General features: G+C 39.8%; 2 protein-coding genes across 9 annotated transcripts in view; both read left to right on the top strand.

Moving 5' to 3' along the window:
• The window catches only part of LOC136422136 (octopamine receptor-like), a 19,915-nt gene extending 18,120 nt beyond the window's left edge, over nucleotides 1–1,795 (top strand). Inside the window, exon 7 of the mRNA XM_066409784.1 lies at nucleotides 1–1,795. This exon is cut by the window's left edge and continues 1,229 nt beyond it. The gene's annotated coding sequence lies outside the window, so the exon portion shown is untranslated.
• A 3,849-nt stretch (nucleotides 1,796–5,644) lies between these two features.
• LOC136421544 (uncharacterized) overlaps nucleotides 5,645–9,471 on the top strand; it is a 34,543-nt gene continuing 30,716 nt past the window's right edge. For 3 of the 8 annotated variants that reach the window (XM_066408874.1, XM_066408876.1, XM_066408872.1), the window contains exon 1: nucleotides 5,646–5,973. The gene's annotated coding sequence lies outside the window, so the exon portion shown is untranslated. Of the gene's footprint in view, nucleotides 5,974–8,785; nucleotides 8,954–9,471 lie in introns of those variants that run through there. The other 5 variants (XM_066408878.1, XM_066408877.1, XM_066408875.1 and 2 more) reach the window with 4 other exon arrangements.

Genomic DNA, 9,471 nt, shown 5'->3' with positions numbered 1-9,471 from the left:
TGCTTAGGGATACCCAATTAGCTTCTTTGATTGTTTTCCTTTGCTAATTGCCCGTCCCACTGGAGAAAAAGGAAAAACAACGTCTCAGGGAGAGGTATTTCAGAACCCAGCGCTAGATAAAAACTAGGCCAACATTGGTGATAAATGCTTAGATGGGACGTTGAAGGACTTGGGGCGCTGAGGCGAATATGTTTCGTCATCATGGCGCAGATTTAAAAGACAAATAAATACACTGAACGTGAAAAAGATTCGTTCCTATTTCGTTGATAAGGATCGGGGGCGCTGACCGAGCAAATTTCGAATTCATGGTACATAGGGCCTGAACTCAATGTTCTATTCTTCAGATTTCCGGAGACGGAAAGATTCTTTGAAATGTTCTTTGTTCTCCTCGTTCGTTCAGACTCTTGTAGTGCCTGGTGGCGCATAAAGCAGCACGTTTTCTTGCATTTTAGTAGCAGGTTATATTTTTACACGGATGGGATGTTAGCCCTTCCCCTTTAACCTGCTCGAGACATGGGACCCCCATTTTACGTCCCTTCTTAAAATGGGTGCAGCCCCAACCGAGATGCCCTTCCTAGGATTGAACCGGAGTCTCCCAATTACCAACTAATTGGAACCAGGAGCTTTAATTAACTGTGAGGCTGCTACCAGTTGAGCTACAGGGGCATCCCCTGTTCTTCTCTTACATATCTATAATTGAGGAGATCTTTTTCCAAATCATCCAAAATATATCAGAATATTTTACTAGCTTGGTCTCAAACTGCATAAACACATACATATATGTGTGACGGGCGCGTTCTTGAAATTGGTAATTACTTTTTCTCTACAAAGATTTCATAAGTATATGACTGCCAAACAAAACAATGTTCAACATGTGAATAAGCTCCATGATCCACGTCTTATGATAATACAAATACTATATATATATATATATATATATATTTGTATGAATTATATATATTGGGAGCAGCTATGAATGATAGAGCATTGTGGAGAGCGGTTGTGCAGGACTTACCCCACTAGGGGCGACAAATGATGATGATCATTTCCGTGAATAGTTTCATCAGGTTGGTAAGTCACTGAAGAACAAAACTCTTTGTACACAACCAAGTGATTTATTCTTGTGAACCAGTCAGAATTGCATTGAGGAAGGTGACAGATGGTCACCGAAATGTAAGTTGAATAAATCACTTGTTTGTGTACAAAGAGTCTTTTTATTCAAATATGTACATGGTGTCTATTCTACTGTCATTTTAGACATTGATAAAAAGCTAACTTTATATAGACGGAGTATTGTATACACGACATTCAGCCTTCGGCTGCGAAATGGAAACGTACATCTTGCTGTAATGTATTGATTGTGCTCATGAATAAATATAACGTTATCAATTATATATATATATATATGTAGTGATATAATATATATATAGTATATATATATAATCTTGACAGTGTCCAGTGTATGAAGTCTACATCGTACAGCTCGATAGTTCTGAACAATATATGAAGTCTGTAGCTACCCTCAAGGAAATGACAGTAATCTATTTTGTTGTGTCTGGTATACTCTTGACATTTGTGTATCTGAGTTTGGTGTGGTTTGTATGAAGAACAAAAAAAAAATTATAGAATCTGATGTGACTGTCTTCTCAAACAATGCGATAGTCAAGAATGTTTATCTGTGTGGTATAATTTTTCTTCTTGTTTCATGGATATCAAAACATTGTTGTTATCTGTACATGTATAAGGTCACGGAAAGAGAACGTCATTTCACCATACACCATGCTTAATCATAAAGTACTAGTGTCAAAAATGAAATGTCCTCAATCATTCACGTGAAAATTTTAGGTCTTTTCTTGAAAACATGTTTAAATCATTATAAAATTTTATACCACTGGCATTTCAAAGTGAAAAGGTGAAGCAGAACTCTCTGCGGTTTATACCTACATCCCTAGGGGGCGCCTTTGTAACATACCAACAACAAACAACACTAAACGTGCAGTGGGTGAAACGCGATTTCTAAAGAAGCAAAAAAAAACATCTAAAGCCTTTTTCAACTGTGGGTGGACCACTGGGACCGTAGTTCAATGAATACTATCACTTAAGTTGTTGTATTTTTTGCCTTTGATGTTCCGTTGAAGTATGTTATTGAGAAACAAAAATAACTATTGCAAAGGCAGAAAAGCGCACTGTCTTTAAAAACAAAAATAATATCGTTATAACTTTGTTCATCTGTGGTGGACGTTGCGTTGACGTATGTTGTTGAGAAACAAAATTCACTGCAGAGGATGTTTGAAAATGTGTATCCTTTGTGACGAAAACCACAGAGGGAGACGTTTGCATCTTAATTCCGATGTACCCACAACGGGATCTATCATCAAATCTTAATGAGTCCCTAAAGAATTAAGAAAGGAGCAGTTATTCTGGAATCGTCAGTTGAAGAGGGACCCTAGGGTAAAGTAATATTGTTTTTCGTGTGTTTTGAATCTGAGAGAAGACTTTGATTCCTTCGTTTGATGTCTTTCAACCAAGACTTCCAGATCTTAGAACTTTCTTGAGAAGCCAGCTTTGAAACATTACTCAAAGGTCAATGTTTTCACTTAACCAGAGAATACAACAAACAAACAATCCACAACATTTTCACCGATAAACATGAACCCAAATGTACGTGCACAATCAAGCAACCCTTTGAATATGCTGACAAAGATCCAATTTTATCGTCAATTTAAAATAATAAAGACTTGTTTTGTCAGCTAGATACTTTGAGGGTGTCGTAAAACTTTTCAAGCATTGTCACAGCGTCAGTTTGTTTCTTAATTCTCCAACTTGCGTTATTGCGTAAAGGTGTTCCTTCAATCGTTCTTTGTCACCTTCATTGTGGGGAGGGGGGCAGCCGGGTCGTTGGCATATCTTACCCTGAAGCTGCTCCGTCACCTGCGCTCATTTAGACCCAGCTTATTCCCTAACACCTGTTTTCACAACTAAACATTCTGTAAACCTACAACGCGCGGAGAGCTAACAATACCTGTAAACCTGACAGTCTTCCAATAGGCATTGTCAGGAGGACAACGGGAAGATGTCAAATCGCGTTCGTCAGGTAAAAAACGGGGATTTGGGATACTTAACAAAAGAAGGTGCAACAAAAAGAGACGGGGGTTTTAAGACTACCCAATGAAAGGTTATGTGGTTTCGCCAGGCCTGGAGCTAAAATACTTCTCCTCAACACACAATAGAAACGTCCCCACCACATGAACCGAAGTGTCGACCCCTGTCTATCAAAGATGTGAGTAATTGGCTGAAAGACCGAGTCGAGTGAAAACTCTATAGCCGAGTTTCTGAAGACGCCAGGGGCACTTTTCGACCCATTCAACGTGCTCAATGGACGGAAGAGCCTGGCTACAAAAACAGTTTTAAAGCTGTAGGGACAAATACGATTATTGGTACTAAAAATTAAGCTAGCCATAGAAGACCAATAAGTTTAGGCTATTAGTCTATATATGGACGAAATATACAGTTGTCTTACATGTGAAGAGTAGTGATAAATCACAAACTGTATAATACAGCACGTGTGGTCTGTGTGCATGTCAACAGACTTTGTTGTGACAAAACAAACGACAACTGACCAGTTTCGTTGACTCCAGTGTGGCACGTGGTAAAGGTCTGTTTTTAATATAGACAATGAAGGCAATGGCCAAATCCTAAAGTGCGTGATTTGGGGGTGCCCTGCACCTAGAATACAGTCATGTACACATTATTCGATTATGAATGTTTCCAGGTCATTTATTTTTCAAACCACTGTATTGCCAAAAGTCTGCCGGCCGTACGAAATGGACGTCATACAAGTCACCATAAAGATCAGGATCCAGGTTTACTGCTGTTAAATATCCGCAGGTGTCACAGAATTGTCGTCATTAACAAAATGGCGGGGATAAAAATGGCGGCAGTTTGGCCACACTGCAGACTACGAGACGTGATAATGGCTTCACTGCAGCGCTGAGATTTTACGTAAACAAACGGCCCGATCACACAGCTGTTCCGTGGGGTTACCTGGCGTTCGCACCATTGAATTCCGCCCCAGGGCCTAATTATTAAGGGTAAGAGGGTCACATCCCTGTCAAAAGGTGAGGTCAAAAGTCAAAGTACAGAATGTACGTCAGTCAATTGATTTTGATCTTAGGATATATTTGAAAGTTATCCTATCTTAAATAACTAAAAAAACTCTTCAAACAAAATCTTAAGGAACTCAATAACCACAATGAAAAGAAATGTATTCATATACAAAATCTTACATACAACTGAGCATGATGATGCACAATATGTATATGATCGTAATTCTGGGGTGTCACTTACATCGAAATTATTCAATTGTCTGTCTGACTTTCTGCCTGTATACATCAATGCACGGGACAGGAACTCATCTCGTTGGCAAATGATTTTAGAAAGTTTGGTATTTCAGGCTACTTCTTTATCATTTTATTTTACAATTAAGGATCCTTAAACAGTACCATGTGAAGATTTTCGATTGTAACATTTTTGTTCATAGAGAAAACTATACTATCATACGTACATCTGTATTTGTATAGCCGGTATAACCGCCATTCAAAGTAAAACACCAGCTTCGCAGGTACGCGGCGTGGTAGCAGCAGGTTATATTACACTGAAAGACCTGCCACACCTTACTTTTGTACAACTGACTGCAACCGTTCTTTAATAAGGATGCTCCTACAGTACTTGATGACAACGAGTTCTATTCTACATAACAGTATGAACAGAGAAACAGCATTATGGTGCAACCCGCCATTAAGGTGGCATATTAAAAGCTCCTACATGGGGCCGACATATACTTGTAACCTACAGTTTTAAAGGAAGCTGCAGTTAGGAAGAGCGCTGCTAGGAAGATATTGTTTAAAAATCTGATACATATTTTCCAAGAAGTATGCTTGGACTTCGCTCGAAAGTAACTTAACTGTTTACTAGACAAGTCATGGCATGCTTGACTGTAACTATCCAAGCGTTGCCTGTAGCTGTGCATTGAGCCATAACCTGGTGACTACACCTGGTAGAATCAAGCGGAAAGACTTCTATCTAACCTGTTTGTAGTAAACACCTGGTAACAGATTTATGCAACGAGGTAAGCAACCTGTCGTCTGCAGTCCTAGTGGAACTGGGGACAGAGTGTTCATATCGCTCGCAACTAATAACACAACGTAACCTGGATGGCAGACCCCCCGATCTCTATAATATTTATCGTACAGGGTCGGGGGGGGGGGGCTGTTGCAGAATTTCTTTGGGGGCATGTTGGCAGCAGAGCCGAGGAGTTGGCCTGGCATTCAGGCTAAACACAACATGGGTAGAGCTATATTCAAGAGACCTTGTGTTTTCAAATGACTTAAGCATTCAGGGTTTAGACAATAAAAAAAGCACAAACGTATACACGTGTTCTAACTGATGCAAAGTTACAATATAATCTGTCACTCAATAGATATCTGACTGTTACAATCAGGATGTAAGTAAGACAAAGTTGTCATGATAACAGATGAAGGCGACAGATAAAACTCATCCTAAAATGTCGTCTGCTTAGCTCGATTGGCACGCTACAGTGCCCCTCTAAAGCCCGCAAATCCAGTTCGGTGGGCCGATGATTATTATCACCCGCGGGAACCCACTTTGCCACCTACCGTCCGCCATCTTTGTGGACAGCCGCCATCTTGTCGGCCGACCAGGTGGTTGTGGGAGCGCGCGGGGTCGATATGGGACCAGCCCACGTGGTCACTTAATTGTCGGGGCAACCTGGCGGCTAGTGGCCGTCAATTTTCTCGGGACGATCTGACGTGACAGAAAGGGAACGACGCCGGCTTCAGAGACAAGTACCGACCGTCCCACGAGAGGATTCATGCGTCTTGTACTGCAGAAGTGACGAGGGTCGGATCAAACAGGCGGGAAGGGCAGTTGCGCCAGCTTCAATCCAGCGTTAAGGTAAGGTATCCCCAGTGTATGTTGTAAAATCCCACCTAAGTTCTCATACCTGAGATACGTCATACACCTATTTTTATGCGGCACACTGCGTTTTCAGAATGGTAGGTGTGCGTTAGCATACAAACAACAACAATTGCTTAAGCCTGGGCTTATGAAAAGGACAGATCTTACGACATTCTTGCATTTGAAAAGAAGAGTCGCCTGTAAACAATCAACATGGATCCCAAGAGACACGGGGGGTAATCTCCAATCGATTTAGATAAGAACAGAGCTGTAGTATAGCAACAAGTGTGCGTTTTAATGGTCGCACCGGCATAACTGTGGAGGGATAAAGGGATAGTGTGTACCCTCAGGTGGTTCACTCAGGCTTTCACACCGTTTAACTACCGTGCGAGTTCGCCATTCCTGAACTCTCATCCATATTACACCCAAACAGCCGCAGCTTTGTTTCACCTTAGCGCTTGGTCAGCTCCAAGGTCGCCGCAGAAAATTGAATTTCGAAGAACAGAAATCAAAGGACGTCGAGTTCCATTGTTCGAACCAAACCAAATTGTCGGCTTCAAAAAGCCGCCGTCCTGTCTTCGGCTTCCTGTCTTTTATTCTTAACCAGCCATGTCGTCTTGCTTAAGAAATCCTCGTCTGAGTTAAGTACAAGATTTATTAAAGATGGCCTACTGCGAAGTAGAATTAGACTGTAAATTGTAGGGTAGTTTTATAGCCTAAGTCGCCGGGGCAGATGGCTACACTGTGGAAGATTTCCCAGCCCCTCCCCCTCAGCATTTTGTCCTGTCAACCTTAATTCTTGCACAGGTGTGTTTGGCCAGGTGGGTCTGTGGGAAAAGTTATTATGACTTAATGTTAGGATCCATAGTTAAGGTTTACAATATGGCATAAATCGTAAGAATACAGATAAAAGTAATTGTTACCCGAGCTCCTAATGTTGTGTCTTATCTAAATCGTCAACGCGTTTTTGTCGTACTGTGTTTTTTTGATTGGCGGGTAAAATTGAGTGAGAATGTCCTTGTTATGGTATTGTATCTTATGGTATGTCAAGGAATCGAATTAAGATAATTACAAGTGTTGAAACGTTGATTACGTCTAACTACTTATCATTATCTTTTGAGAAGTTTGTCAACTACAAAAACTTGATTGAGTTACAAAAACATTTCTTGGAATGGGTGTCAATCATGAAGGTAGCAACTCATTTGATTACATTGTTGTGCAAGTTCAATTATAGGATGTGTGGGCTCTGTCTTTAGTAATGTTGCCTTTAAGTAAACAAACTTGAAACGCAATAGACCAAGTGATTAGGTTTCAGCAAGTCTCACAGGTTGTACACTAGACATTGTCAGACTAGAGCATTTTGCTACTATGGAAACTGACATCGTAAGAAGTGATTCTATCGTGTATGAAAAGAACAAAAATATAACAAAACTAAGCAAAGTTGACTTATAATTTCGAACACAAAAATTGGACAAATTTGCGACTTTCCAGTCCAGGATTGAGACCTCGACAAATTACAAAACTGTACTTTCCAACACGGAAATTGGACTACATAACTAATGCTACTATTGTCATTGTAAAGTATACATAGCAGCTCCCTTGGTACCATCAATTCTAGCAAGGACTGGGTGGATTCCTTCCTAGGCTTTTGTTACTGAGATCTTTAGCTTATTTATGTTTTTTTTCTAATCTTATCTTGAAACGTCATCAAACTGTGTTTGTAGAAAAAAATCGAACGTTTTTTTCCAACACTCAAATTTTCGACTGTTCAGTCCAGGAATCCTCGACAAAGGACAAAAGTCGAACTGTACTTTCTAACACAAAAATTGGACTGATCAAAAATGTCCACTGGCTAGTCTTTGTCAAGGAATCTTACCTTGAAACTTCATCAAACCGTGTTTGTACATAGAAATCATTCTATAAAGCAAAGTTGAACGGTAATTTCTAACGTAAAATTCGGTCTCATATTTTCGACTCTCCAGTCTTTGACAAGGAAAAAGGAATCATAGACAAAGACTGGATCTTTGACTTTGTCAAGGAATGAGCGGTCTGCATTTTCCGTCGGGAATTACAGATCAATTTTGCTTAAGAAGGATAACTACAAACACGGTTTGATGGAATGTCAAGATAAGATTACAAAAACAATAAGGCAAAGATCTCAGTATTCATTAACAAAAGCCTGTGCAAGAATCGATTAATTCCTTGCTAAAATTGATGGTACCATGGGAAATGCTCTCTGTGGCAATTTCAATTACAATAGTAGTAGAATAAGCATTGGTTATGTGTTCTGGTGTTTCATATGTGTAATGTACTGACAAAATGAAGAAGTTCAATCGGTATCAGAGTTGTACATGACCTTACTTCTATCAAATCAATGATATCATTATGATATCTACCAATGTTCTTAACAGTACAGGTTTGAAAAACAAACTTCTTTATTCACAACTAAGGAATTGATAACAGCTGACCATCTGACATCTTCTCCAGGGCAATAATGATTGATCCACTTTGCACTGCAGCTAGGTGTCGCTGCAAACAATGCGGTCCCAAACGTATTGTCCCATACATAGATATCGCTAATCAATGTTGAGATGGTGCAGTTCCAAACGTAAAGCATCGTCACATTATCACATACATAGATATTGTTAAGCGACAATAATAAGGTAATGCGATCCTAAACGTACAGAATCATCACATACATAGATATTGTTAAGTATAAGTTTGTTTGGGACAAATAAAGACCAGTTGGGACGGTCCCCAACAAAAAATACAATGGGGTAATATTCCGGGTGACATACCGGTGAGACGGGCTTCTCCCTGTTCTCTCACTCATTCTCCGCATGTCTGAAGGTCAAAAGGTCATCCAGTCTAGACCATCTGGTGCAAAAAATACTTGTCATAGTTTCTGTCAGGTCTGGCTGTCATCAGAGCAACTTTACAACGCATAATACCGCGTTCAGCAGCCAGAAATAACCAGGTAAGGCACTGAGAACTGTGTTTATTCCGCAACTACTGTTCTGTGTAGGTATAGCTGAGTGCCTGACTTAATTACCTATTTCCTTTCAGACAGAGATCTGTGCTTTGGGTTAACCTTTAGAAATTGTACATTTTCTAACCATTTTTGATAAGACATTACAAATATGTAATTTGAACTGTTGGTACATGATGTCTTTCCTTTTCTGTGAATGTATAGTTGAGTGCCTGATTTAATTACCTGTTTCCTGACTGACAAGGATCTGTGCTTTTGGTGAACCTTTAAAGTTGTACACTTTCTAACCATTTTTGATAGGAGACTACAAATATGTAAAATGAACTGTTGGTACATGTCTTTTCCTGTTCTGTGAAGGTATAGTTAGGTATGGGAGTGCCGGACTTAATTACCTATTTCCTTACAAACAAGGATCTGTGATTTTGGTGAACATTCGAAAATGTACACGTTCTAAACATTTTGATAAGAAATTACTAATATGATTTGTAGGTCTATCATGCCTTTTC

The sequence above is a fragment of the Branchiostoma lanceolatum genome, chromosome 16, assembly GCF_035083965.1.
Source record: "Branchiostoma lanceolatum isolate klBraLanc5 chromosome 16, klBraLanc5.hap2, whole genome shotgun sequence".
NCBI classification, from domain to species: Eukaryota; Metazoa; Chordata; class Leptocardii; order Amphioxiformes; family Branchiostomatidae; genus Branchiostoma; species Branchiostoma lanceolatum.
Note: the sequence above shows the minus strand (reverse complement) of the source record. Positions and strands in the feature narration are given on the sequence as shown.